This window comes from Aegilops tauschii, chromosome 2 (assembly GCF_002575655.3).
Source record: "Aegilops tauschii subsp. strangulata cultivar AL8/78 chromosome 2, Aet v6.0, whole genome shotgun sequence".
Lineage (NCBI taxonomy): Eukaryota > Viridiplantae > Streptophyta > Magnoliopsida > Poales > Poaceae > Aegilops > Aegilops tauschii.
In genome coordinates this window covers 45,367,938-45,390,143 of record NC_053036.3, presented here as the reverse complement: position 1 = coordinate 45,390,143, position 22,206 = coordinate 45,367,938, and positions in this window count along the sequence as shown.

Below are 22,206 nucleotides of genomic sequence, written 5' to 3'. Positions count from 1 at the left end.
GACTCAGTTCATCTTATAGGCTTAATTCGTACTGTATCATTTTGATGAATACGTTGCCCCCCTATTTTTTCTACAATCAAGATGATTTTCCTCTGTGGGGTATGCATATCATCTTCTTTCGTTTTCATTAGAACATATCATATTTTGTTTGAGAGGCAGGTACAACGATGGCAAATATTTGTTTTCATCAGAAGTATATTTTCATGAGATACAATGGCAATCAGGTTTGTGTTTCACGAGCTTTCTTCATATCAATGCTTCTCCCTAATCCGCCTTCACTCTAACACATGGCCACCCAACATTGTCTTCTCCTCGGTTTGCAGGCGGCACATGCAGAAGAGTTGTGGAAGGTTGATTGAGAAGTCATAAGGACTGGGTGAAGCAAAATGCAATCTCCAAGGTTAGGTTACTTCTCAATGCCCTTGATGATATGAGTGCAACTAAACTAATATTTGTTTCTTGTGATCTATGGTTCCCACCTGCCATACTCATATATTTCTGTTTCCACATGATATGTCTTCTGTATGAAATTATAGTCTTTGATACAGTAAGTTATTCCTTCAAATTTAACAGTCATGGAAGAATCTGAATATGGCTACGATTTCTTTCTTTCCTAAGCACTCCTCTCCTATTAGAACCCAGCATATGCTTACCCACTGCTGCTTTAATGTGTAAATCTTTTGGTTTATAGTTTATGGCAAACCAAATTATGAATCAAGTGTTCATCTCTGAAGTTCATAACAGTGGTCGGTTTTTAGTGTGTCTAAAGGAAATGCACCAAGCTTTTGTACTGAAAGATTATCCTGACATGGGAATTTTTATTCTTGAATGAACATGGTAGCCTTTATTATTACTTTTAGAGAAGATGTACACAGCTAGGATACAAAGCTACATTCTTACTCTGATTGGCTTAATGCAACTAAGATCAAGGTTCCACAAGGCTATGTTGATTTGTTAAATTCCTTTCAGTTTCAGGTTCAAAATGAGAAATTGGAGCATTGAGACCTTTGAACTGAAACCTAAATGAAGGTATACATATTTATGTTGGTCTAAAGCCACCATGTTTTATCTGTAGAAAATAGAAATCGTCGTTCGGTTCCATTTAGAAATTAAATTAAACTATAGACATAGTCCACGACGTCGGGACAAATAGAGTAACTAATTATTTGTATGTTTTTTCCAGCAAAGAACTTATTATAAAACGGGACACCAGAAAATCCAGTAGGGAAATTGATGGGCTCCCCTCTTTGTAAAAAAATTACTTCATGGCATTGCCTAATGTACAGAGAAATCACGGGGTCAAAAATTGCTTTCCCGTCCATGACTTTATTTATACAGCATCATAGAGTGCTTTTTTAATGCATAATCGAGTTCCCTCGGAAAAGCATTTGTACGATAGCTAATTAACATGTCATTTGTTCTTAATTCAGAATTGTGCATGCATCCAGCAGAGAAAGGTGCGTACATATCCTGAGGGACAATAAAAAATGTGAGTTCTTTATGGCATAATATCAGGCACCATTCTGAGTGATCTCTTTGCAACTCAAGATACCGATTAGTTATATTATTTCCTACCGGTAACCAATTTCTGCACACCAAAACACAGAGTCAACTCAGATCTATAGGAGGATAAGTATTCTTGGTGTGATTACTAATGAGACAATGTAGGGAATTGTTTCTAGAACTCAATTTTATTATAAGTTCAATATCAGCACCACACAATCTTTCTACTACCATTCCTAGAGAAATATCAACCTGTTACACAGGACAATGCAAGAAAACATATGTCACACAGGACTATTCTATTACCGTGCGCTTCACCGCTGCCGCCGGTGTTCCCAGCAGACCACATATCCTCAAATGGCAATCTCATGAGTCATCTGATGAGACCGATATGAACCAAACTTTTAGCTTAATGACTCATGGTTAGATATGGATAGAAGAACCGGTTGTACTATATCTTTTTTTTGCCCTGAAGTAGCGCTTCTACTTCTAATTCATGTAATGAATATCGAGTGTGTATATAGTTCATGTCTACTTTATGGTTGACATCTTAAAGAAAAAATACTCTAAATTAAAAGGTGCAAAGATTTTGTGGAGGACATCCATGCATTAATGCATATAGCTCCAACTAGACTGAGTCTTCCTTTTCTCTTATATATGAATCTATAATCTGCTTTTGTCCAATTGTACAATTTCTCAAGTTCAACAAGGGTGTGGTTAGTGCCTTTTGTCCATTCAATCCAAAAACGGATCGGGTTCTACTATCGAAAACGATAACGAAAAAAAACCCAGGAAAAATCAACCAGGTTAGTTCCTTTTTTGCTAAGATTTACAATTAAAGTCAAATTAGTACTTAATGTAATGAAGGTCAAACTTTTGTCTTTACTATTTTTGTCTGGTTCGCATGAGAGAGGGAGGATTTTCCCGGCATGGGGTCATGAGTGGTACAAACTGGAAGATGCATGCCGATGGTTCTGTCAGTACAATTTACTTAGATTTTCAGTTCTTTTCACCTCATAATTATCTTTTCTTTATGTGTTAGCGCGGTTAAACTTCTTTATCTTTTGTTCCTTCCTACTTGAGGCCTTCGTGTGCACCTTTATTAAGTTCTGGTGTTTATTCGGTGCCAATGTCTTAAGACAATAGTTTCATGCATGGATTTATTCCAGCATTCTAATTTAGAGACCTTTGTGCCAGACAGTTTGTTGCATTCACCTTAATGGAGATAATAAAATCTTACTGAGTAACAAGCGTAATGATGGAGGAACGGACGTCAAGTTAAAGGTGCATATTATTCAGCTTGATTCATTGCTGAGGATTTTTGAATATATGGCTTCTAATTCCAGACCACAAACTTAATTCAGAATCTAAAAATTGAAGGGGAGGTAGAGGGATATTGTTGGTGCTGTCTAGAAACAATGCTCATTTATTTATTATAGTCGATGTTTTTCTTGTGTGTCCCATTGATTGAGTATTTGAGTTGGAGCATAAGTATATTAGTGTCTTAGAATTTGCACATATGCTTTATCCACTTGTCATTGCTATTTACAAGTCACATATTTATATTTGGATTACAGATTCTTTGTACTTATTATTGTACTTCGTGTTTTCTATTGAGTGTGGTACCTCTTGAAGGAGGGAAAGCTAGGATTCATTGATAACTGACGTGCAGAAACTGCTGGATACGTACAAGGACGAGGAGGTGAGCATCACGGTAATGGGGCACAGCCTCGGGGCGGAGCTGGCCACCCTGAATGCGTTGTACATCGCCGAGAATGGCCGGTCACGGTGTTTGCGTTCGACAGCCCACGACTGGGTGCAGCCGGCTTCAAGAAGCTGTTTGACGTCACTGCGGCCTTCGCGGCCGCAACGCCGGGACATCGTGCCCAGGTACTCGGCGCTGCTGTAACATGATATGGGCTCCGAGCTGGCCATCGACATCGGCACATCGCCATACCTGAGGCCTGAGGGTGTCGCAAGGTCAGTCCAATCAATCTCGTACACCATAGACGATGCCCCGACTTTTTATGTCCATCGACAATGATTCCTCACATATAAACCATCCGACAACCATGGACGACCTTTTGCTAAAGAATCTATTGTTTGCTCCGGTGGATTTGATCTTTAGTCTTCCCTTTCTTTTCTATGGTTGTGAGTAATCAAATCCAATTCGCAGCTCCATGCACGATCAAGGCTAGGGTGTGAATTATGACTGTGTCATATGAGGCCATGATTGTGGCAGGGATGTTTGGTTGGTGGCACGAAGTTGTTTAGTAACAAGATGGGTCTAAACTCAGCTACTAGAGATTTGAGCTGAAGCACAGGAGGAGTTCCTATCATCAGTGCTGGCCGTAAAGCCGAATGCCTATGTTGGTGAGCTCTATAATCCAAACACCCGGAAGATGGTACCCCCTTCGTTCCCTAATATAAGATCTTATTACATTTGATGTAATAAGATGTTATATTATGGGATAGAGGGAGTAGATGTTATTTTGTACTCTTAGCACGTAAGTTGTTTTAAACTTTTTATAAGCAGCTTGTGACATTTCTAAAAAGTAAGGTCAGGCAGATGGAGCGCTCCTTTTTTTTTGTCACTTTCTACTCAATTGTAGAGGTTTATTTATTGCAGTATAATAGTTACTTCTTGTTGAGGGTACTCTGCAGCACTTGCTGTCCTTGCCTTTTCTCATATCAAGGGGCCAATACAACTTCTCTGATTATAAATGCGTGCAACATGACTATTTGAAAGAAGCTCTGTTTGAGAAATTGAGGCTAGAGTTCCGATGTAAGTACGGCATCAGCATTTGTGAGCACCTTTATGTGCTGACCATCTCATCTTTGCGGCAAGTAAGCAGTTTGATATACTGCTCGCTTTGATATAGGCATTTTGCGATGAAAATTGTCATCTATTCATGTTTACATATACTTTATCTGATGGAGACATGAGCCTGCCGAATGCCTCCACGTTAGTAGTGCACATCTCAGACGATACACTCTTCTTCTTTCTTGACTAAACTTTCACACTGATTATGCATCATGGATCAGATCCAACATATTAGTTTATTTGCATGTACGTAGACGGATGACAAGTAAAATAAATTCAAGGATCTTAGTGCAGTTTGTCAGCTACAATTTCACGATCATTTCTAGGCTTAGGGAGTCATCATCGTCTCCCCCTTCGCCTTAACTGTCATCACCTACAGTCCAACAACCTCCTGGATCTCGATTTTATGCTCGGTTTCAGATTTGTTAGTAAGGGACTGCTGATCATATTTGTTTGTTCTGAGAACAACGAACATGTGAACTCCCATGACCACTCTTTATTCTATTTGTAAATTGATCTGATTCTTTCTATATGTATGTACAATGTTCTCGTTGCGGAGCACACGAGAGATGTGATACTCCAAACTCCCACTAAATTGCATAGTTAATGATTCAAATCTTAGCATCTCATAATGGGTGTTGAATTACGTTCAACTAATCTTATTCGTATATGGTGATCTGTTGTAGTGTACAAATCATTTTTCATATATATCATGACCTCTTTGTAATGTTTTCTTACCATTTCTAAATGGGCACAGGTTTCTGCTATCACTTGCAATTATTTCTTAGGTAATTTTCTGGACCAGTACACAGCCAGATTTTCAGGATTAAGAACACCAGTGGGTAAATATGTTACTAAAACTGTTGGTACCTCATCTGGTTGGATGGGGGCTTAATCTTGTTCCCAAAAAATACGAGTACACACATCAATTTATTTTAATGTTCTGGGATATATAATAAATGTGTCGTGTTTTTGAACTGTGTTTCACATGAAACTATTGATGTTGTTCTGAACAAAGAAAAAAGTTTGCTTGGTAGGGTTTGAGTCCTTGTTGTTATTATGAAATTTATATTTCAGCATCTTGAGAACTATGACATTTTAAACTCCTAGAACTTATGAAGCAGAATAATATTTAAAGTTGTTTACAATTAGGGTGGATAGGCAATAAGGCTTCTTGAATCTGACACAAGTCATGTACATTTGACAAGTCAAGATAGACCACTGAGATTTTGGCCAAGCCCAATAAAGACATAGACCCCACAGGTAAAAGGACTAAGAGGAAGGTTTATTCTCCATTCATGTTAGCCTACCATATTATTTTTCTTTGTAGGGCATATTGTCGATCTCTTTTTTAATACTGATTATTTTGCTTTTTATCTAAATTCTGTGCATGCCATACATCCAACTTTAGTAGTTAAGTTATGCTAACATAAAGTAGTGAGTTTTGCTACATAAGAATATGAAGAGGGCGGTGAAGGAGGTATATTGGAAACACAATTTTGATAGCAATTCCATTGGAAACATTATCGTAAGAACCGCCCAAGGTATTTTCCAACTTGTCAAATTCATGTGAATAGAGTAATTATTTTAGGGGACTAACTACATTTTTGCATATAAATAGAACTTGCATTGCAGCCATACTTGAAGAACCACCACAAATACATGCCAATATCAGGGCCTCACTTATGAAATTGGTACATACAGTTCAAATTCTTCGTCCATACAGTTCAAATTCTTTGTCCAGGTTTCTGGGTTCTAAAAATGCTCAAGGTTCCGCAATGCATCAATCAACTTACCCCTCAGTGATGATCAAGACTCCCAAAATGCCTTTTTTCATGGTGAAAGATGCTCAAGCACACATCATTGTTGGTTTTCTCACATCATGCCATGCTTGGTTGTGTAACCGAATCTCGAAAATTCATAGGATGTCCGGCGAATGTGGAACCAAACTTGGACGACTTTATGTACAAATGCATTATTCATAATGAAACAATATCATTGTATGTGTCTAAAAAATTATGTCATACTTTCGTAAAAATATGGCATCTACTACCAGATAAAGAAGTGATAATGGCAAAAAAAAAACTTCCTTTGGGTAATCTCCATGACTAGAAGGTTGCGACGTTGAGATATCAGGGGGTGTGCATTTGTATAAAAGATTATTAGAAACCAGTGGTGGCTCAAATGTGCTCCCCACAGAAAATCGATCGGGTGAGGAATGAGAACAGTGACTTGAACTCCAGATTTCTATGATTGTGTTTGTATTTGAATTAAACAAGAGCAAGATAGTAAAATTGTTCCGTGCCTCGATAAAAGGATAAAGAAATACAGATAACAATGTAGGTACATCACCACCACCACCAGAATTATGCACTCACCCATGGATGGGTATCACAACCCTCTTGGCGTTCAATTGGTTTCAATAATATGTAGTTTTTTAAAGTTGTCAATAACATGTTTCAATAACATATATTTATTAAAGCTGTTAATAATGTATTGTTGTGTCTGATAGTATGATATGTGTCAGCTGAGATGTCCGTTATTCTCGATTACTTCAGCTCCGTGGGTAGCATCTTAATTTTTAAAGCCCGTGGCAACGCACGGGCATTCTACTAGTATAAATAGTGTCTAACCAAACACTAGTACTAGCACCGTAGACTGTATGGGATGACCATAATCACAGGCAGGCGGCAGCCGTGGTCATTGCATGATGGTCTTCTCTGGTGGCCGGCCGCATCTCTCCGGCAAGTCAGCTGTCCGACACAATGGGCAAAGATGCCGGCGCCGGTCTGGCCAATGGAGATGGGCACTCTATTTGAAAATTTCATGATTTTCTAGATGCAATGAACCACGTTGGTTGGTTTAGAGCATCTCCAGGGTATGCATCCACGCCATCCTACCATGCAGCTTGCTCTACTTACACAGCTGGTCGTGGTGGTAGATCACCATGCAGAATCGGCACTACTCGTAGCCATGATCAACGCCCGTACATGACAACGGGCAAGTCCGGGTCCAACTGCTGCCCCTGCGTGATGTGCGTCAGGACGGCGGTCTGCGTACATATGTAAGCCAGCGGCGTGTCGGGACGGCGGTCTGAGTACGTATACGCCGGTGTCAACACGCTTAATTGCACCAATATGGGCTTGAGCAATCATGTTTGGTTGCTTCCATGCACGCACAAGTGTAGCTGGTATAATTGTGAACACATATTGTACTAACTAACTTAGGTAATATTTAAACTCTTGTGGCCGTGTAATAGACTTGAGAGCACCAAGTTGTACTAGTAGTTAGAATTAAGTATTTATAATAATATACTAGCCTTTTTAATAAATAAAAACTTTAATTAAACTTAAAATTAAGTACTCCATCATAACTTTATAATAAATCTTCGTCTTGCAGTCTGTGTCTAATGCCATCATAACTTTATCGGTCCTGCTTATTGTTGCCATACTGGGATGAGTTATGACTTTAAAATGCTTGGTCACTCTCTAGTGTTACGGGGTTGGATAAAAATGTGTGTTCATATTGTTTGCATAGTACTAATAAAATCATGTCTTGTTGCACGTATCACCCGGTTATTTTTTTGTCCGTCTCCGGTCCGAGTCCACTCCGCATCCGCTCCGAATCCGTAGTCCGATATAATCCGCATTCGAATTCGCATCCGGTCATTATCCGCTCCGCTCCGAATCCGACCAAAAAATATGGTAAAGGCATTATCCGATCCGATCCGTTTACATCCCTACCCATATACACCGTCCGAGAAATAAAATTATATACATACATGAATATAAATGTCGATGCACTAAACAAAAAGTTCATCTTGTGGTGCGCAAGAGGATCTGGACTGCCGTTCGCTTTGCCAAACGAGGGCTTCCCATAACGAGCGCTACGTCCTTTGCTCTGTCGTGCTGAAGATGCTGACCACACACCTGCTAGTCGGATGCTCAATCTCTAGCATCATATTGAGCTAATCGCTCGGCTGGGCCGGTCTCCCTCGCCATTAACGCACCTCTCTCAGATTGATAGTCCTTGGCTAGAACTGGCATCCTAGTCGTCGAGAAAAACAAGCTGAACGGTATGGTCATCCTAGTTGCTTGGTCCATCTGGACAGAACACAACGTTTCAGGCGGCGTGTGGCCGTCGTTCTCTCTCAAGAAAAAAAGGATCCCCTAAAAAAGGATTTTCGCAAAATAAAAAGGAAAAAAGGATTATAATTCTTGAAAAAGGCCGATGTGTCCCTTAGGCAAAGGAAAACCATTGAAATCAATCGGCTGCTCAATGGCATGCATCAACCCTAATCACGTGTCCTTGAGAGACTACGCTGGTCCTTCGTTGCGTGCCTCCACCCTAACCCTAAACCCAAAATATTTCGATGCAGTAAACAGCCTGCTGGCCGGTCTCCCTCGCCATTAACGCACCTCTCTCAGATTGATAGTCCTTGGCTAGAACTGGTATCCTAGTCGTCGAGAAAAACAAGCTGAACGGTATGGTGGTTCTAGTCGCTTGGTCCATCTAGAAATAACACAACGTTAGAGTATTTTGATTCTGAGGCTTCTTCCCTGCTTAACCGGTGCGGGCTCTGTTACCGCTCAGAGGCATTCCGGATTCGTCTGCGTTCGCGATGGTCCAGATGCAGCGACGCCTCCTTTGGTATGATGGTCCTTTGACGCCGACTCGATGACTTCCCATCCAGCGACTTACCGTCAAGCGGTTCATACATGCTTGGATAGGCCCCGGTTGCGGAGCAAGACAGTACGTACTGGCGGCGTGCCATCAACCCATCCTGGAGGTGGTGTTCGTGTTGTTCCCCTTAACCCTTGTTGTTCTTTCCTTCTTGTGAGGGATGTAATGCTGGATTATTAATTGTGAGCTTCCAACTCTTTCCGCACAAAAGAACTCAAACAAATATAGGGGAAAAAGAGGGCAAACCCTATTTGGCGCCTTATGTGCCAGTTATAGACGTTTTCCCCAACAAGCGCACACCCCCTCTTTGAGCTGGGCCGGCCCATTAACCTTTTTTTTCGTTTTGAACCAAAAAATGGTGCGCGTGCAGGTTCCAAACTCATGATCTCTATGTTCAGAGGGAAGCAAGCTAACCACTAGAACATCGAATTACGCATGCATAGAAACATCCCTTTTCCTATTTATACTTTCACCAGTTCTTGGAAGCCCTGGTTTTGCAAAGCTTCTAGCTGGGGTTTCTTTTCTTTTCTCGTTGCAGTTTTTTTCCTGGACTGGTTTCTATGTGGTTTTCTCTCTCTCTTTTTTCTTTTCTTTAATCTTTTTCCTTTTTCTGTACTTTTTTATTTTTTAAATGAATGGACTATTTTAAATTTGATGAAGTTTTTTTCAAAATCAATTAACCCTTTTTCAAATTCGATGAACTTTTTTCCAAATGGATGAAGTTTTCTTCAATTTTTGTGAACTTTTCTATCAAATTCGATGAACTTTTTCAAAATCATTCAATTGTTTCTGCAATTTGTTAACTTTTTTTAAATCTATGAACATTTTTTTAATATACTTTTTTACAATTTTTGTGATATTTTTAGTTATTTTATCAATTTTTTCAAAGTTAACGGTTGACCGGTCAACTTATCAACCGCGATCAGTCCAGATGCGAAATCCCTAATTGAGGAGTACTCCTTCCAAAGATGACCCCCTCCTCAAGATGTGATAAGTGTCGCGTTGCATGTGCATCACTTGTCGCAACCTGGGAGTTTTTCCTTTTTTCGTAGATTCGTTTATTCAAAACGTTTTATCTCTTAATTCGTGCATCCAAATCTCGAACCGATTTCACCGTTGGATTTCTGGCATCAAGATCTTCAAAATAGATCCCATGTTGATAGGTCCGAAAAGGAAAAAGAAAACTTGATATCGGTTCGTTTTTTTCGTGCCTCCCGCAGAAGCAAAACCGTGCCTCTTATGGAAAAAACAAAGATAAAACGCGTTTTTTTGTTTAGAAGAGACACGGCCATGCCTCTCGCGGAAGCAAAACCGTGCCTCTCGTGGAAACAAAAGAAAGAAAGAGAAAACACGTTCTTTTTTCCGTTTACGAGAGACACGGCCGTGCCTCTCACGGAAGCAAACCGTGCCTCTCACGAGAAAAAAATTGCTTTTTTGGCGGGAGTTTTTTTTTGAAATTTGTTTTTGTCAAAAAACTAAGAAAGACAGGTAGAAAACCGGGAAAAAAGCCCATCTACAAATCTGAAAATGCATGCGAAAAAAATCCGGAGGGAGCATCTAGAGCGCGACATGCGGCGGCTGAGAGCACGCCAAGTAGTCCTGGCCATGGGCAGCCCGGCCCGAACGGCCCGGCCCGACGCCGCTCCCGGGCCGGGCTCGGGCCTAGATTTTGAGCCCGAAGACCGGGCCGGGCCGGGCCCGGGCCTAGATTTTCCCGACGGGCTTTTACGTGTTCGGGCCGGGCTCGGGCCCAGAAAACAGGCCCGACGGCCGGGCCGGGCCGGCCTCGGGCCTTGGTTTTTTGCGTCGGGCTTGGCTAGGCCCGGCCCGAAGCCCGTCCCGGCCCGAGATATGGCCAGGTATAACGCCAAGTGACGCGCTCTCAGCCCACCCCATGTGGGCAACACTGAATTGTCGCATTATGGCTATTGATGCAACCTTCGGTTTCCCATGCGTGTACACTCCCGATGCCGCCATCCGTCTATTACTGCCACGGTGAATCAACACGTCGCACTATAGCTAGTTAAACCACCTATCGTCTTCCTCTTTCTCTCACACTCATCCATATCCCATCCTCTCCCATTTGCCCTACTTCTTCTCCACAAAGCAGACCCAAAGCAAGCCATCAAGCCAAGACAGCCATGCAGTACAACGATCCGACCTACCGCCCCCCGGGTGCCGGAGAGGCTCTACCCTGCCGGAGTCTATGTATAGAACACACTTCGGGTGTGGGCGATATCAAGGTGGAGGAGCGCAAGGGAGTTCATCGAGTTCTTCCTTGCGGCCGGCTACCACTGTCGGTGTCGACATGATATTTACCCAGGTTCGGGCCTTCTTGATGGGGGTAATACCCTACTTCCTGCTTGATTGATCTTGATGAATGTGAGGATTACAAGAGTTGATCTACCACGAGATCGTAATGGCTAAACCCTAGATGTCTAGCCTGTATGATCGTGATTGCCTCTACGGACTAAAGCCTCCGGTTTATATAGACACCGGAGGGACCTAGGGTTGCACAGAGTCGGTTTACAGAGGAAGGAATCTTCATATCCGAATGCCAAGCTTGCCTTCCACGCAAAGGAGAGTCCCATCCGGACACGGGAGGAATTCTTCTGTCTTGTATCTTCATGGCCCATCAGTCCGGCCCACATCACATAGCCCGGACGCCCCAAGGACCCCTTAATCCAGGGCTCCCTCAGTAGCCCCTGAACCAGGCTTCAATGACGATGTGTTCGGCGCGCAGATTGTCTTCGGCATTGCAAGGTGGGTTCCTCCTCTGTCGTGGAATTGTCACGGCAGGTGTCCTCAAGCTAGGACTTAGTCGTGGAGCCATCGCAACTAGGAAGCTTAAAGGGGTTAGGCGGGACAAGGAATACGAGGGTTTATACTGGTTCGGCCCCTTACGGTGAAGGTAAAAGCCTACGTCTAGTTTGAGGTGGTATTGATTAGGGTTTCAATAACCAGGGAGCTAAACCGCTATGCCCGGCTCTCGATGAGATTGTTCCTCCCCTAAACCGCTGCCGGGTTGTCCCTTTATATAGGGAGGCTGACACCCAACAGCTCTCAGAGTCCCGGCCGGCTCATAAGAGTGTCCGGCTCGGACTCTCAACTATTCTTGTCTTACACTACAAGTTCTACCATAATAATGATTGCAACTACGGGCCTTAAGCCATATCCGAGTCTTAAGCCCATCTTTGGCCCACCGTCTTCAAGCTTGACTCCGGGCTTCTGGCATTGACCATATGAGTAACCCGGCCCCTCCTGGCGGGTGACTCTAAGGTCTATATCCTCAACATTAGGCCCCAAATTGATTTGAGCCGGCTCATGTCAATTTTCCATTCCTTCGACAGAAAACCTCCGGCTTACAATTGTGTGAAGGCCATAACCCGGCGTGACGTCATCCTCTGGACTCCGGATAATCCGCTGTGACATCATCTTCCATTAAGCTCGTTTTTTACTCCGCCAGATCCGCAACGGATCTTTTTCTTTACTGTCATCCCGAAAATCGAGGCGTTTCGTGGGGAGTAACCATGCCGTGGTCTCCTTGATTCTCGCGCCCGCTTTATGAGCTCGTCCTTATAAATAGACCGGCCCGACGGGCCTTCCTTACTCTCCCTCTTCCGTCGTCTCCTTCCTCTCACTGCCCCCGTGCCTGCTCGAACTCCGCCGCCGTCTCCCCCGCAACAGAGCTCCACGTCGTCGTCGTTCTTGGCCGCTGCATCACCCTGATTTGGTCCAGACAAACGCGTCAACCTCCGCGACTCTTCAGCACCGGTAAGTCCTCAACACTTCATAGGGTAGATCCGCATTAGGGCTCCAGAGTTTATCCTCTGTTCTTCGTAGTTCGTCGCGTCCCTTGGTGGATTTGACTTTTACTGCCCTTTTTTGATCTTAACTCTGTACATAACCACTGCGGTAGATGTTTAAGACCCATTTCACACGCGAGTAGCCCTCTTTGTACTGCATAAGAACCTTGTTCGAACCCAAGAACTTCTCCTGCCTCTGTTTTTAGGTCTAGGAATTTTTCCTTTTAGTCGACCATTTTGATCCGAAATTTTTACTGCAATGTGTGAAACTTGTTTTACCACACTTAGTAAAAAAAATTACAAGTATTGAATCATGGCGGTTTACATTTCCGGTTTAAAGAAACCACGTGCCGTAGAAACTTCCGGCTTCAAGGAAACCATGCGCCATAGAATTTTCCGGCTCATCTATGATAAGGCCGTAGACAATCGAATTACTCTCAATACCTCGGGCGGCTTAAATGACCCGGTGCACTTAGACATATACCATTAGTCCCCTTCATAAGCCGCCACCTTATCATAGAACGGTAGATTTCCTCCGGCCTATAATTAAACCGGACGTTTTCCTTTTATCATAGGCTGCCGACTTTCACCATGCCTCCCAAAGCTCCTAAAGCTCCCATCACTTGCAATTGGATGAGGTCCAATGTCACCGACGAGACACTAGCGGACTTTGTAAAGTCAGGCCACCTGCCGAAGAAAGATGTCATGTCCTACCGTGCCCCTGACCCGTCAGAAGAGAGACCACAGCCAAGGGACGGGGAGGTAGTCATTTTTGCGGATCACATGAGCCGGGGCTTTGCACCGCCCGGCTCAAAGTTTTTCAGAGATGTTCTGAATTTCTTCGACCTGCGGCCTCAGGACATAGGCCCCAACTCAGTGTCCAACATCTGCAACTTCCAAGTGTCTGCGAGGTTTATCTTGGAGAGGAACCTAGCCTGCTGCTCTTCAGAGAGCTTTTTTACTTAAACCGTCAGAACGAGTGCGCCAACGGGCCAAGTCTGGAGCTAGGTGGCATCTCTATCCAGCGGCGGAGGGACTGCCTTTTCCCATACGCAGAGCCGCCAAGCCACCCCAAAGATTGGAATTTGACGTGGTTCTACTGCCAAGACACGTCGCCGGCTGACGAGAGTCCGTTGCCCGGCTTTCGCCCCTCCCGTCTGGAGCCGACTCACCCACTGTCAGACAAACTGACTCAAGCAGAGCGCCAACCTCTGCTCCCAACCATCAACTAGATCAAGGCTCTCCTGGGCAATGGTCTGAACGGAATCGACCTGGTCCGGGTCTGGATCTCCTGGCGGGTGATCCCATTAAGCCGCCGCCCCGGCTTAATGTGCGAGTACACGGGCCAAAAAGATGACCCTCAGAGACACAGCCGCAATGACCTTCCTGAGGATGTTGCAGAGGAGATGACCAAGGCTCTATTGAATGAGAGCTTGGCAGATTGCGGAAGGACCGGGTTAGCCCCCTTCTGTAAGACCAACCCAGCCCCAGCGGTAAGCCGCTGAACTGAACATTTTATCTTCTTCTGTATATATCTTTCATCTGAAACATTTTTAAGAAAACCTCATTGTATTCTTTCAGGCTGATGACAAGTTCTGGCGGGTCAAGTATGACCACGAAGCGGCCAAGAAGGCCAGAAAGGCGAAGAAAGCCGCTAAGAAAGCCGCTCCCCGTAAGAAGGGGAGTAGACCAACTGCTTCGGAGCTGATGCAATTAAGCGACAGCTCCGAGTCAGAGGTAACCCCTGAACCTGTAAGCTCTTTGTTATGTTGTATTGTTTATCTCTGTCCGCCTTACCAACACTTGTTCATCAACAGGATGACACCGGAGCCAGTAACCCGGTGGTTGAAGAGGTAATGTCATTTTCCTCCGACTCGGAGCCCTTGCCAAGGCTGAAAGTCCGAAGGGTAACCCGGAAAGTAAGCTTTTCACATCCCTTAGCTTATCAAGATCCTCAATTTATTTTGAAGCGACAGGTTCATGAGAGCCGGCGTCACACCCGGACCAACAAGGATGCCGACCTCTCCTCCGGGCTACCTGACGCATCGAGGAAGCGCCGAACTGAGGTTTTTTCCCACTTGTACCCTTTTCATCCGTTGGCGGGTGTTATCCGTCAGCCACTCAATTCTTCTGACTCAAATTATCAGGAGACCTCCCCCTCTTCGGGCGACTCTATGCAGTCGAGTCTTACGGCTTTCAAGACCGCGCCCGGGTAATGACAACCATCTCATATTATACTTGTCTTTACTTACCCTTTTTGTGCTTAACCTTTGTTGTCCTTTCAGTGCCCAGGCAAAGCTCACCAAGAGAGCGAAGAAAACCAAGTCAGCCGGAGTTCCGGACTTGCCTGAACCGGAGGCAGCCGCTCAAGAGCCGCCAGCCGCCTCTGCACCTGAGGCCGCTGCCCCAACTACCAAGGCAACTACAGAAGCTTCTGTTAACCAGGAGGCCTCCAGCTCGGCTCCACCAGCAGACGACCCGGACGTGGTAATCACCCGGACGGAGTTCGTTGAGCCGGGGAGACCTACCGTGCTAGCCAAGTGCTCCGCTAAGGGGGAGTTGCTGCAGCCCCACCGGGTGAACCTGAACCTCTCCGACTACGCCAACCTGAGCATTGGAGAGCTCGTCTCTGGCTACATCAGCCAAGTGCACAAGAGCCGGGACGCAGAGGTTGCCATGGTGAACCAGATCCAGCAGAAATCTGAGGTATCATTCTGCTGTCCTCTTACTTACCATGCTAGCCCCCAAGTCGACGACTTATGATTGAATATGTTGTAGACTTAGGTTCCGGCTTACTCAATTGAGCTGGTAGTTTGTAGATAGATACGTTCAATATGCATTAGCCCCCAAGTGCCAAGTGTCTTTGCTTGGAAAACGCTTGGGACTTATATAGTAACTGTTCATGTCATAACCCGGAAATGTATGCAGGCTGCTGGTAAGAAGCTAGAGGCCGACATGGCTGATCTCAAGAACCGGGTGAAGATGCAAGAGATGGAGACCCGGAAGGCAAACGCCAAGTTTGTGTCTAGCATCGCCGCTCAAGAGAATCTGAAGACGGAGTTTGACGCTGAGCGGAAGGCATGGGCCGAAGAAAAGGCCGCATTGTTGACCCGGGCTGAACAGGCGGAGAAGACTCTCTCTGAGAAGGCCGCTGAGCTCTCCGGCCTAAAGCGCCAGGTGTCCCAGATGGTGGCCGCAATCTTCGGTAAGTCGCCTCACCGGCTTTCATCAAGTTGAGAATGTTTATATCTCATAATTCATCCTTGTCAACGGTTTACCTGATTCTGTTAAACAGGTCCCAGAAGTGCCAACCTCAACCAGAGCGTGGTAACCAAGCTGAAGGCCGTTTATACCCTGGTGGAGCAGCTCTACACCGGGTCACAGCGTGCCTTAGCTGTGGTGGCCCTATCCAACGAGGTGCCGACTCACCTGGTAGAAGTCCTTCGCCGGCTCGCTGTACTGCCTCAACGGATCCAAGAGCTGCGACGGGCCTCTGCAAGAGCCGGAGCGATCGCCGCACTGAGCCGGGCCAAGGCATTCCTGCCGGAGTTAGACCCGGCGGACATCGCCCTTGGCTATCCAAGCCTGAAGGAAGACAGCTCAGCTTTCGATCAGAAGGACTTCGCAGCTTGCGTGAAGGCCGTACGCCCGGTGGCCACTCTGATTGGCAATGATACAGATCTGACGAAGTATCAGCCGGGTTACGATGCAGAAAATCAGAGGATCCCTACTCCACGCTATGAAGCCCTCAACTTGATCCCGCCAGCTCGTCAGCACACCTTCGCCCCGGAAATTGACCCGGCGGGGTTAATTGACGAGGAAGCCCAATTCGAAGCTCTCAACGGCATCGACTGGAAGTCATCAACTTTCCAGGTCTTGGGATCAGCCGGAGGAGGAGATAGGAACGAGCCAGAGACTTCAACTCAGCAAGCGTCGTAACTCAGCTGGCGGTTTACCAACCAATGCCTCACCCTTTTGGACTCAACGAGTCGTGTAATAGAATAGGATCAACACTTTATCTTTGCCGTGTCATCGTGCACGCCTTGAATGCTTGAAATTTTATCGAAGTTATCTCCTTTATATTTCTCCGGGTCATTCTTTCCCCTTAGTCTCAAATAACTGCTTTTAACTATCCTGCATAAAAAGACAAATCGCAAGTCTCCAGGCGGCTTACCACTCGGAGAATCATATGTTTTAGACATATAACCCGGATTATGAATCAAAAAAGACTGGTTCTCAGGTATGTCCTTAATACAGCCGTAATAACACAATTAACGGTCTGCAAGCATACTTCCGGTTTAGATAACCCGGATAAGAAGGTTGATACCTTAATTCCGATTTGCTAACCTTAATGACACCCAGTGTATTCAACTATCACTGTAACCCAAAGTTAAGCCGGCAAAGTGAGACCCGGTCGTACACATTTGAAAATAATCAGAGAAAACTTGTGACAAAGCAGAGGAACTTAGGGGCTTCCGGTTCGAATACGACCAGAGACCCGGCCCAAAGGGGTTATGCTAGGATTCGAATTCGATCATATAGCCCCCAGTGGGTGTGGCGATGCCAATCAAGAGGGTATCGACAGCTATGTTCTCTTTGGTTCGAATACGACCCATGTTTGAACAGGAAGCCCCCAAATGACTTTAAGATTTGTTTAACGACGCTGATTCGAATACGATCCACGTCGGTTCTCAAAGGGGTTAAACTAAGATTCAAATATGATCAAAGAAAACTCCCCAATGAGCTCGCCACTTTGCCAATCAAATGGGTATCGACAGCTGTGTTATCTTTGGTTCGAATACGACCTATGTTTGAACAGGAAGCCCCCAAGTGACCTTATCGCCTACGGCTAGATTCGAATACGATCATAAGCCGGATCCTCCTTCAAGTTATCATGTAATCTGGCAATGAAAACAACACGTGCACATTTGGAGGAGAAAAAAGGACAGAGGTCCTGCTTTATTATTGATCATAATATATACATGGTTTAGAGAAGTATATACATCATGAGAGCCGGTGGCTCAAGTATAGCAAGGCCGAAGCTGAGCTATGTTCCACGGCCGACGGGTCTCTTCCTCCGATTTACGTGAATCTTTGTGCTCCCGAATGTCAATGAGGTAATATGACCCGTTGTGCAAATTCTTGCTGACCACAAAGGGCCCTTCCCAAGGCGGGGATAGCTTGTGTACATCTGTTTGATCCTGGATGAGCCGAAGCACGAGATCACCTTCCTGGAAGACCCGGGATTTAACCCGGCGGCTATGATAACGGCGCAGGTCTTGTTGGTAAATTGCTGAACGGGCTGCTGCCACATCACGCTGTTCGTCCAACAAGTCAAGAGCATCTTGGCGCGCCTGTTCATTATCCGTCTCAACATAAGCCGCCACTCGAGGTGAGTCATGACGGATGTCACTGGGGAGGACTGCTTCTGCCCCATAAACCATGAAGAAAGGCGTAAAGCCTGTAGACCTGTTAGGAGTAGTGTTGATGCTCCATAACACGGAAGGCAACTCCTCCACCCAACAACACGGCGTCCGTTGCAAAGGGACCAAAAGCCGGGGCTTGATGCCCTTCAGAATCTCCTGATTAGCCCTCTCAGCTTGACCATTGGATTGAGGATGAGCCACTGAGGAAACATCAAGTCGGATATGCTCTCGTTGACAAAACTCTTCCATGGCGCCTTTGGAGAGATTGGTGCCATTGTCAGTGATAATGCTGTGCGGAAAACCAAAGCGAAAGATCACCTTTTTCATAAACTGAACCGCCGTGGCTGCATCACACTTGCTAACTGGCTCCGCTTCAACCCACTTGGTAAACTTGTCAACCGCCACCAAAAGGTGGGTCTTCTTATCCTTGGACCTTTTGAAAGGCCCAACCATATCAAGCCCCCAGACCGCAAAGGGCCAAGTAATTGGGATCATCCTCAGCTCTTGAGCCGGTACATGAGCCCGTCGCGAGAACCTTTGGCAACCATCACACTTACTGACCAAGTCCTCTGCATCAGCATGAGCCATCAACCAATAAAAACCATGACGAAAAGCCTTGGCCACAAGAGACTTGGAGCCGGCGTGACGGCCACAATCCCCTTCATGGATCTCACGCAAGATCTCTTGACCTTCCTCAGGGGAAATACAACGCTGAAACGCCCCCGTAACACTGCGGTGATGCAACTCCCCATTGATAACAATCATTGACTTAGCCCGCCGGGTTATTTGCCTGGCCAAAGTTTCATCCTCAGGGAACTCGCCCCGGGTCATGTAAGCCAGATATGGCATTGTCCAGTCTGGTATGATATGGAGAGCCGCCACCAGTCGCGCCTCCGGGTCAGGGACAGCCAAGTCTTCCTCTGTAGGCAACTTAACAGAAGGGCTATACAGGACGTCCAGGAAAGTGTTAGGCGGCACCGGTTTTCGCTGAGAGCCCAGCCGGCTGAAAGCATCCGCCGCCTCGTTCTTCCTGCGATCGATGTGTTCCACTTGATAACCCTGAAAGTGCCCAGCAATGGCATCAACCTCACGGCGATAAGCCGCCATGAGGGGGTCCTTGGAATCCCACTTTCCTGAAACTTGTTGAGCCACCAAGTCTGAGTCGCCGAAGCACCTTACCCGGCTTAAGCTCATCTCCTTAGCCATCCGAAGACCATGGAGCAAGGCCTCGTACTCAGCCGCGTTGTTAGTGCAAGGAAACAGCAAATGTAGCACATAATGGAACTTGTCACCTTTAGGGGAAGCCAACATGACTCCAGCCCCCGAGCCCTCCAACTGCCTGGACCCATCGAAGTGAATAGTACAATATGTGTTATCCGGCTTTTGCTCAGGCGCTTGTGACTCTGTCCAGTCATTGATGAAATCCACCAAGGCCTGAGATTTAACAGCAGTGCGTGGCACGTACTTGAGACCATGAGGTCCAAGCTCTATAGCCCACTTAGCTACTCTCCCTGTGGCCTCTCTGTTTTGAATGATATCACCAAGAGGGGCAGAACTGACCACAGTGATGGGATGACCCTGAAAATAATGCTTAAGTTTCCGGCTCGCCATGAACACACCATAAACAAGCTTCTGCCAATGCGGATACCGCTGCTTGGACTCAATAAGCACTTCGCTGACATAATAAACCGGCCGCTGAACCGGATGCTCCTTACCCTCCTCCTTGCGCTCCACCACCATAGCCACACTGACGGCTCGTGTGTTCGCCGCCACATATAATAATAAGGGCTCCTTATCAACCGAAGCAGCAAGGACTGGAGGCTCTGCCAGCTGCTTCTTCAAATCCTCAAAGGCAGTATTAGCTGCATCATTCCAGACAAAGTTATCAGCTTTCTTCATCAACTGATATAATGGCATGGCCTTCTCACCCAAACGGCTTATAAACCGGCTTAAAGCAGCGATGCGACCCGCCAAGCGCTGAACGTCATTTATACACGCCGGCTTAGCCAGGGAGGTGATGGGCTTGATCTTCTCCGGGTTAGCTCCAATGCCTCTGTCAGAAACCAAAAAACCCAAGAGTTTGCCTGCAGGAACACCAAAGACACACTTGGCTGGGTTAAGCATCATCTTGTAGACCCGGAGATTATCAAAGGTTTCCCTTAAATCATCTATCAGGGTTTCCTCTTTTATGGACTTAACCACAATATCGTCCACATAAGCGTGAACGTTGCACCCAATCTGTTTATGAAGACAGTTCTGTACACAGCGCTGGTAAGTCGCCTGTGCACACTTGAGCCCAAAGGGCATAGACACATAACAGAAGGCTCCAAAGGGAGTGATGAACGCCGTCTTCTCCTGGTCCTTAACTGCCATCTTAATCTGATGATATCCGGAATAAGCATCCAAGAAACTTAAGCGTGCACAACCCGCCGTAGCATCAATGATTTGATCAATACGGGGGAGGGCAAAAGGATCAGCCGGACACGCCTTGTTCAAGTCCGTGTAGTCCACGCACATCCGCTAGGTGCCGTTCTTCTTGAGTACGAGCACCGGGTTAGCTAACCACTCTAGGTGGAAGACTTCAACAATAAACCCGGCCGCCAAGAGCCGGGCCACCTCTTCCCCAATAGCTTTCCGCCTCTCCTCATTGAACCGCCAAAGGAACTGCCTGACCGGCTTAAATTTCGGATCAACATTGAGGGTGTGCTCAGCGAGTTCTCTAGGTACACCTGGCATGTCAGAAGGTTTCCATGCAAAGATGTCCCTATTCTCATGGATGAACTCGATGAGCGCGCTTTCCTATTTTGGATCCAGGTTGGCACTGATGCTAAACTGCTGAGATGAATCTCCTGGAACGAAATCGACAAGTTTATTCTCATCAGCCGACTTAAATTTCATTGCCGGCTCATGCTCCGTAGTCGGCTTTTTCAGAGAGGTCATATCAGTTGGGTCAACATTGTCTTTGTAAAACTTCAACTCCTCTGTTGCACAAACAGATTCTGCATAAGCTGCATCGCCTTCCTCACATTCCAAGGCCACCTTCCGGCTGCCGTGAACCGTAATGGTCCCATTATGACCCGGCATCTTGAGCTGTAAGTAAACATAACACGGCCGTGCCATGAACTTGGCGTAAGCCGGCCGCCCAAATATAGCATGGTACGGACTTCTTATCTTGACCACCTCAAAGGTCAATTTTTCCACCCTGTAGTTGTTCTCATCTCCAAAGGCCACTTCCAATTCGATCTTGCCGACTGGATAAGCCGACTTACCAGGTACCACACCATGGAAGATAGTGTTTGACTGGCTGAGGTGCTTATCAACCAACCCCATACGGCGAAAAGTCTCATAATAGAGGATGTTGATGCTGCTGCCTCCATCCATGAGCACCTTAGTGAACTTATATCCTCCTACTTGAGGAGCCACCACTAAGGCCAAGTGGCCCGGGTTATCCACCCGAGGAGGGTGATCCTCCCTACTCCACACTATAGGCTACTCAGACCACCGCAAGTAGCGTGGAACCGCCGGCTCAACAGCATTCACAGCCCTCTTATGAAGCTTCTAATCTCGCTTACACAAACTGGTGGTAAACACATGATACTGTCCACCGCTAAGCTGCTTTGGATTGGTCTGATAACCCCCCTGCTGCTGTTGATGACCCTGGCCAGACTGTTGATTAAAGCCACCTTGACCGTTCTGAGGATTAGAATTTGAGCCGCCGCCCGGGCCATGAAAACCGCCGGCGCCTGAGCCGCCGCCCGGGCCATTGTAATTCTTAAAGGCCTTCATGATTGGACAGTCCTTCCATAGATGAGTCGCTGGCTTCTCTCTAGAGCCATGCCTTGGACAAGGCTCATTCAACAGTTGCTCCAGCGTCGGGCCTGACCTGCCGCCTCGGGGAGGGGGCCTCCCTTTGCGTCGCTGGTTATTACCTTGTGAGCTGGTGTTGGCCACGAACTCTAGGCTG